General features: G+C 34.9%; 1 pseudogene; it reads left to right on the top strand.

Moving 5' to 3' along the window:
* Window positions 1–5,063: 5,063 nt before the first annotated feature.
* LOC149543187 (uncharacterized) lies at window positions 5,064–8,055 on the top strand (annotated as a pseudogene).
* Window positions 8,056–8,450: the final 395 nt, after the last annotated feature.

Genomic DNA, 8,450 nt, shown 5'->3' on the forward strand with positions numbered 1-8,450 from the left:
CTTGGTTAGTATGGGTGGATGGGGTGGATTTAGGCTAAATGGAGGATTAGGGATAAGTTAGGGGTTTTTAGATTTGAAGATTTTATTTATCAAATAGATTTATTTAATAAATGGGGATTTTTGGAATTAGATAGAAGAATAGGATTTAATTGATAAATGATAGGTTATTTAATTTATCAATTAGGACTATAGGTGATTAATTAAATTAATCAGCTAGGGGATGGCAAAGGATTAATCAAATAGGAATTTAATTAATGATGCCTTTAGAGATAACTAAATTAGATTACCAAAGCGGTGTAATCAAATTTAGGTGTCTACACTTATGATGTTAGTATTTGAATTTGGAAAGAGCCATTTTTTTTCAAGATGATTTATATCTCATGAATCTATGTTAGAACCATATGTTAGAATAAGTACATCTACTAAATTGAGGCCTAAGTCTAAACCTGAACCAATCAACTTTAAACACCAATTTTAAGCCAATCTTTACCTCAACTTTAAAATGACAAATAATAAATATAATTTAATTTTAGTAAATATCATTTATCAATGACATCAAATTAAAGATAAGAAGTCAAATTATTTAAAAACATCAAATTTTGATTTTTCAATCAATTTGCATGACATATAATTTTTAAATCATATAAATTTTAAATACCTATAATTTTTTTCTTAAATATGTATTTAAACACATCCACTTAACTATCAGAATTTAACATCTACTAACTATATACAATATACTCCATCAGTAAATTAAATTGCACTCAACTCACCAAAACTTTCTCTCGAGGCGGAAGGACTTTTTGACAGTCCCTCTCCATTTATCTCTTAACCCATGCATTTAGCAATAGGCACTCACTATTACCTTGTATCTTTACAATGCTTTACTTCATTCGTCGATGTTGTTTTAAAGAAATGATTTACCTAATTAATCAAATATGATGGAAGAAGTAGTGCAGAGGCTATTGGGAAGAACATACGACAGGACAACCATTCAGAAAATACCATCGATTTCTTTAATTTGGGCTGAGAAAATCGAAATATAGAGGAGCACTAAAAAGAGTGCATTTCTGTTTCTTCAGACACGTCCAATAAAAATAGTAGGCGTTATGTAGAGTAGCATTCGTTTCGATTATCATCACACCACAACTTTTCCTATTCTACCAAAGACGATGATGGGACAACTGGTGAGCAGCCAATTCGTAAATACTAGCATTCCCATTCTTTTACCTCTGCCATGCAAGGAATGCTAAGTGTTCTATTCATTCTCATGAGAGAAGGGTTCTTGTGAAGCACTACTTATGAAACATGTATCAACGCTATGATGTCATAAATGTGATGACTTTGTACCCTTGCACGTTTCAATAAAGGAAACTTGTTTCCATGAGAGAGACGTGTGTTTTCAACAAGTTTTTTACAAGTTGGATGACTTTAGGATTGTCATTTATTTAAGTATTCGTTTGGATAACTTTCACTTTCTTTAGATCAATTTCTAATCCACAAAGTTAAATTAGGTGCTTTAATAATTGCACATTTTATGTGAAATTGTATTAAGTTTTGAGATGTTTGTCATCAAAGAATTGGTTGCATATTCATATAGTATAATTTGCATGTGATTTGCTTTCTCACTAATTTATCTATTACAACTAAGTTTGTCTTCAAGTAAGTATATCACTTTATAGTCCATGCATGGGTAGTAGAGTTCACTTAAAGTTGTGGGTAATTTCCCATAGTCTTGGGTTCAAATATGCTTCTAGGTTTATGAGGTAGGACATCTTGCGAGCAACAAACTTCACCTGTGAAGGGACTAGTCTCGCCCAAGACTCATACAAGTATCCAAGGTATTGGTTGTTGGTTGTTGGGCTAGAACGAGGGGTTACCTCCCACATATTAAAAACAAAATGTAAATCACTATATGACAACAATTTTATTATTAAATTATTAAATTAAATTTTTAATAAATTAACTATTTTTCAAATAGTTTTGAAATGATTTAATGTTTTATATAAATATAAATTATTTAAATGTATTTTTTATAGCTTAGTAAATGTCTTTGTAATTTTTTTAAATAAAGTCTAAATTGTTAAAAATATATATTAAATAAAATTTATGTATTATGACAATTATATTTTCTTTTCTATTTGAAAATTCTTCTTAAAAACTATTTTAAGATGGGCTATAATTATCTCTATCTTTTATTTTCATTAGATTTTGTGTTGGTTGTGTTTTGTTGTTTGTTGTCTGCTTGTTGTCCTTTCTTGGTTGGCTTTTGTTCATTGGTTGGCCCTATCTTTCTTAGGTCTTGTATTACTATCTGGGCTTAATGTTTTGATCTTCAAAGTACCCTTGTATAGAGTTTTAGAGGTCCTTGAAAACCTATTTTCTTAATAAAAAACCTTTATCATAAAGCATTTTTTATCATGTGAAATTTATATGCAATCTTCTAAACATTTGTTTCTCTTCAAATTGTGGTTGTGGTTCTGTTTCTCTATTCTTGTTTCTTACAACATAGGATTAACAAGTTTGATTCAAAAGCTACATAGTCAAATCATGATAACAATTTTACAAAAGTTTTTTTTTTCTAAAAGAAGTCAGAGTTCTTTTTCACACAAAATAATATTACTAGAAAATGTGCATCGACAACAATTCTTTACTCGTCTTTGTCACATTTCCTGAAAAGTTTAATAGATGGTAGACTTAATTCATGATTGCCAAAGAAACTATAATCATTTTGGGCCCATTACAAAGCCAACCACCATTGTCGAGGGCCACTCTTTCTAGCCATGGTGGTAGGAAAATCCACACAAATCTCCTCAAAAGGGATTTTCCTACACCCCTATTTCATGGATGACCAATGTATTGTGTTTTTCATCCTCCGGTAATAGTCTTTGGAACTTACTGACCTCTACATTTGGACAAAAATCTAGTAATAGTAATTGTGCACAAATGTTCTACTAAAAGAGTACAAATTGGTCAATTAGCAATAAAAAAGTTTTAAAATGATGATTCCTTAAATACTCTTATAAAATTACTACTTGGGGATCAATTCTATGTAGAGCATGCGAGAATTACACATGCTCTTCCCAAAAACTAATTGGTAGACTTTGACATTTATATTGTTGGTCTTTTAATTGGTAAATAGATAATAATAAAAGTACTTTATATAAAAATATACAAATAAAAGTGGATTATTTAGGATGTCACATTTCAGTTATAATTAAATATTATACTATATTTTTTAATATTAATATCAAAATGTATATTTCCTATTTTTTTCTCATTGTTTAAACTTAGTTTGTTCATTTTTTTCTTTCTAATGCATTGATATGTGTCAAACTTAACTATCAAGTGAAGAAAGTAAAGTATGAAGTTTTTAGTTTTTTTTATTGTTCTCTATGGTAGTTATTTAGGTTACAAATTTTATACGAATATTTTCAATATTAAAGATAGTTTATAAAATACATCATGAAAACCAATTTATATCCATCCATAGTATTAGCAAAAAACCTAAACTATGAGAAGTTCCATCAAAGTTTAGTTAGCTATAGTAAAATTATACATGTATTATATCGCATTAAAAAATAATAATTAATAGTCCTAAGTCTACTAAGATTAAAATAGAGCCCTCGTCATCAATAATCCCAAGGCCCTATGATGTTATTACTTCCTTCAAGTTGATCAATCTCATATGTACCCAAGGGTGGTTCAATATCTTAAGCAACTTGTCTTTCCTAATTAGGAGCATCTTTTTGTTTAGGTACTCTATTTTTTGCACCTATAGATCAACTTTAGTAATGTGTCTATCCTTCAACACATATTGACACATATTCCAAGGCTTGGAGTTCATCTTTATCTAACATATCTTTATATGCACTAAATAAATGGGTAGAAATAACATCATATTTGTAGAGGAGCATAACACCAATTGAATACTGATAGCAATATTACAATTTGAGTTGCTATGGAAAATATCTCCTACTTATCAATTAAAGAGATTTTAAGGGCTTTCTAATCAATGGTTGATAAGGCACAATACTTGGAGAAGCTTTTGCAAATGGAGTTGCAAGCATAGTCAATTTAACTATGGGGGAAAATGCATAGTTAAGTACACTCGAGGTAGAGTAGAATTGGGATGGTTGATCTTCTAGGAAGTCCCAGTTATTATATTAAATGTTTAACACAAAATATATGTAGCCAACCTTCTTATCTCCACTTGCACCTGAAGAAGCAATTTGTCACTATCAGCGTACCCCTTACTCCTTCAAGTAGAAGTGCTAGTATAAATAATTTTAAATCCATATATACCACCATAAAACTGAAAACATGATAAGGATCGATTTTTTTATTAGTCGTAAACTTATCCACATCAATTATTGCATGTGCGTACGTAGGAATTTCTTTTGCGTGTGAAAAATTAGATCTGAAAGTTAGTATAAAGATTAGATTGGGATGGTTATGCAGGCAACTGACACATAAAATTTCAATGGTATATGCGTCAAAAGCTTCATTTTTCCAATTCTTACAATTATCCTTCGGAATTTTCGTCTGGGTGTGATAGAGATTAGATTTGTATGACGTTAAATATAGATTAGATTTGAATGGTTATGGGCGAAACTGACAGAGATAAAATTTCAATAGTAGTTGCAGAAAGACATCCACAGTATCATTTTAATGTGCAGGACAAATGTTTCACTTTCCCAAGTCTTATAAGAACTTTTCCAAGTCTTACAAGACTTGCTATTATCTGGAATTTTCTTTTAGGTATGAGAAATTAGATTTGAATGGTATAAAAATTCAATCACACATTGACAGAGATTAAATTTGAATAGTTATGCAGGAAACTGACAGATAAATTTGGATGGTATATGCAGTCCAGTACATTGACAGACTGATTTTAAAATATAGTACAATTATTTTTTATTGTTAAACATGCTCACTGCTTTCCCTCGTCTATTTATTCCTCCACCATTTCAAATGTAATTCTCATCAATTGCCCTCTGTGTTCCACCTGCCTCACAGTTGCTTGGTTTTCCATGGCCACTCCTTTCTCATTACTTTATCCAATGCTTTCCATTTTCTTAATCTCTACTCTTCCTTATTCTCTAAGCAATCTCTCTCTTCAACAAGAAATTCTCTTGCGATTCAAAGCTGGTGTTTTCAGCAACGGCAGTTCTTCTCTGCTCGACTGGACTACCCTTCACCCCGTCTGCAATTGGACTGGCATCTCCTGCCATTCCTCTTCTTCTCACTCCGTCCGTGCCATCCACTTGACCCAAATGAATTTACACGGCACCATCTCTCCTGCCCTCGGTAATCTCTCCTCTCTTCGCTCCCTCAACCTCTCACAAAATCACCTCACTGGTTCCATTCCTCCCCAACTCGGCCAATTACCACATCTACGGATACTCTGGCTTGAACATAATCAATTACGAGGAACCATTCCCCCCTCTCTCTCCGCGTGCCGCTCTCTCTATTTTCTAGCACTCTCCTACAACCATCTCCATGGCAGCATCCCGCCTGAGCTCAGTCTTCTCACAAGTTTGAAGTACCTCTACCTGGGCGCTGACAATCTCACGGGTACCATTCCGCCCTCTTTCAAAAATCTCTCGGTCCTAGTTGAATTGGATTGGCCGAAAATGAGTTATCGGGCAACATCCCTCCTGAATTGGGCATGTTCACTGTACTAGAATATCTCAACATAGGGGGAAATCAGCTGAGCGGAAACATACCAAACTCCTTGGGAAGTTGTTCCCGTCTCATCGAAGTTTACTTAGATGACAACCAACTGGGTGGAACGGTTCCAGTGGAGCTGGGTAAGTTGAGCCTTCTAACCCTGCTCAACCTACAGAACAATCAACTTGTTAGCAACAACAGTAACGCATTGGCCTTTCTCACTGCTCTCACGAATTGCTCCCACTTGCAAGAAGTAGATATTGGAGGTAATCATTTCACTGGTGTATTGCCCCCATGCATAGGGGAACTGTCTTCCAATCTCTATTACTTGAGTTTTACAGACAACATGCTAAGCGGCAGCATTCCACAACAGATAGCCAACCTGACAAACTTAACTTTGTTAGCTCTAGATATTAATCATTTCAGCGGTACTATTCCATCTGGAATTGAAAGGTTCCGTCAGTTGGAACGGTTGTACTTGGATGAGAATCAATTAGAGGGAAGCATTCCTAGCGAGATTGGCCAAATGCAACATCTGGGGCTCTTAAGTCTTTACCACAACCAGTTATCTGGAAAAATACCAGATTCTCTTTGTAACTCCCAGCAGCTAAGACGTCTTTATCTAGACCGCAACAATCTATCGGGGGGGATCCCTGTTAGTTTGGAGGGATGTCAGAAGTTGGAGACCCTGGACTTATCTCACAATAAACTAGGGGGAACGATACCGAAGGAAGTCATTGCCAGCCTTAAAAACCTACAATTCTACCTCGATCTTTCATGGAATTCTCTGCAAGGGTCGTTGCCACAGGAAATGAGTAGTATTGTAATGGCTCAAGGCATAGATATATCTGGGAATCAACTCACTGGGCTCATTCCAGTTTCACTTGGAGACTGCACAGCATTAGAGCACCTCAATCTGTCCCACAACTCCTTTGTAGGTCCAATACCTCATTCACTCTCCAGATTAAAAAATCTCCAGGAGATGGATCTATCTTTCAATAATTTGTCAGGGATGATTCCAGAAGTGGGTTTGTTTCCAAATAGAACTGTTGTAGCATTGCTTATGGGGAACCCAAGTCTGTGTGGCCCCAAAAATTATTCATTGCCTCCATGCCCAACTCACACCCACCAAAAACATTCCCCGATCAAGAAAATAGTGACATCAGCTGTTGGATCCATTGGATTTATATTATGCTTCTTCATTCTAGCAATGCTATGGAAACATAAATTTGCTGGGCAGCTAGTCCTTCCCTCGAGCTTCAGCTTTGAGCGTATTGGCTACCCAAAATTCTCTTATCAGGATCTTGTCACTTCAACATCTGGATTTGATGAGTCCAACTTGCTTGGAGTGGGTAATTTTGGATCTGTCTTCAAAGGTATATTGAGCGATGGTAAGATCATTGCCATCAAGACTCTTAATTTTCAAAATGAAGAAGCTCTAAAGAGTTTTAAGAGAAAGTGCAAATTGTTAGGGAGGATTCGGCATCGTAATCTCATCACCATCATAAGTGCATTTTTCTACCCTGACTTAAAAGGTTTGGTTCTTGAGTTTGCACCTAATGGGAGTCTGGAAAAACATTTGCACCCTGATAGGGATGATCAAGGCTCTTGTAAATTGGGATTGAGAGAGTGCTTGAACATTGCTATAGATGTAGCCCATGCAATGGAATATTTACATCATGACTGTCCTCTACAAATTGTCCATTGTGATTTAAAACCCAACAATGTGCTCTTGGATGCCACCATGACAGCCCTTGTCACTGATTTTGGTATAGCCCGTTTAATTACAACAAATTCTGTAGATTCACTGAGTACAACAACCTTTGGACTCAAAGGATCCATCGGCTATATTGCTCCAGGTAACATTTTTTGAATTATCTTGATATTGGCATCATTATCCACTTCATTATCGTGTCATGAATTTAATCAATAATATTGATTGCAGAGTATGGATTGGGTGGGAATGTTTCTACAAAGGGAGATGTCTATAGTTTTGGAATTCTGATATTAGAGATGGTTACAAGGAGGAGACCAAGTGATGACATGTTTGTGGGAGACATGAATCTGCAAAAGTGGGTGAGGTTGGCTTGTCCAGAGAGATTGGTAGATATTGTTGATAGCGAACTGGTGAAAGATGTGAATGAAAATGTGGAAGACAAAAGATGTCTTTCTTTTATTCAAGTTGGTTTGCTTTGCAGTGCTGAAACAACACAAGAGCGACCTTCCATGAGAGGTGTAGCAAATGGCTTGGAGAGGCTGAGGACATCTTTGATGGGAGGAGGGGAAACTGCTTCCAATTTAACAGCTACCATATCAGAACTCCTGGTGAGTACCAACTGCGCAGGAGCAGCTGCATCTGACACTCAAAGTAGTTCATTTTAGATGTTTAAAACTTCCAAACTAGTTGAACTACTAAACTGTAATTCTGGAAGCTTGTAAGCAGATCCAATTCATGTGTTTTCTTTAAAGTAGTTTGCAAAAGTATGATGTTGTCAATTAGCACTCTCTCAGGGCTGGGAAATGCGAAGCTTATATTCATGTACCTACTGTCTTTTAGCTTCTCGTCTCAGCTACTCATTTCATGTATCTTTGTCTCAACTAGGTGCCTCTATTTATATCTCTGTTTCAATTACTGTATTGATGGCCTCTTTAACTCTAGCTATTGGATATATCAAATCATGTTCCAGCTGCTGTAGTTTTTGTACTTATTTTTCTCAGTTATATTTAAATTCAATTCTACTTTTTATCAATACATACATATTGAAAACATTCAAATT

The sequence above is a fragment of the Cupressus sempervirens genome, chromosome 8 (assembly GCF_028749045.1).
Source record: "Cupressus sempervirens isolate cs-2001-9-10 chromosome 8, ASM2874904v1, whole genome shotgun sequence".
Classification (NCBI taxonomy): domain Eukaryota; kingdom Viridiplantae; phylum Streptophyta; class Pinopsida; order Cupressales; family Cupressaceae; genus Cupressus; species Cupressus sempervirens.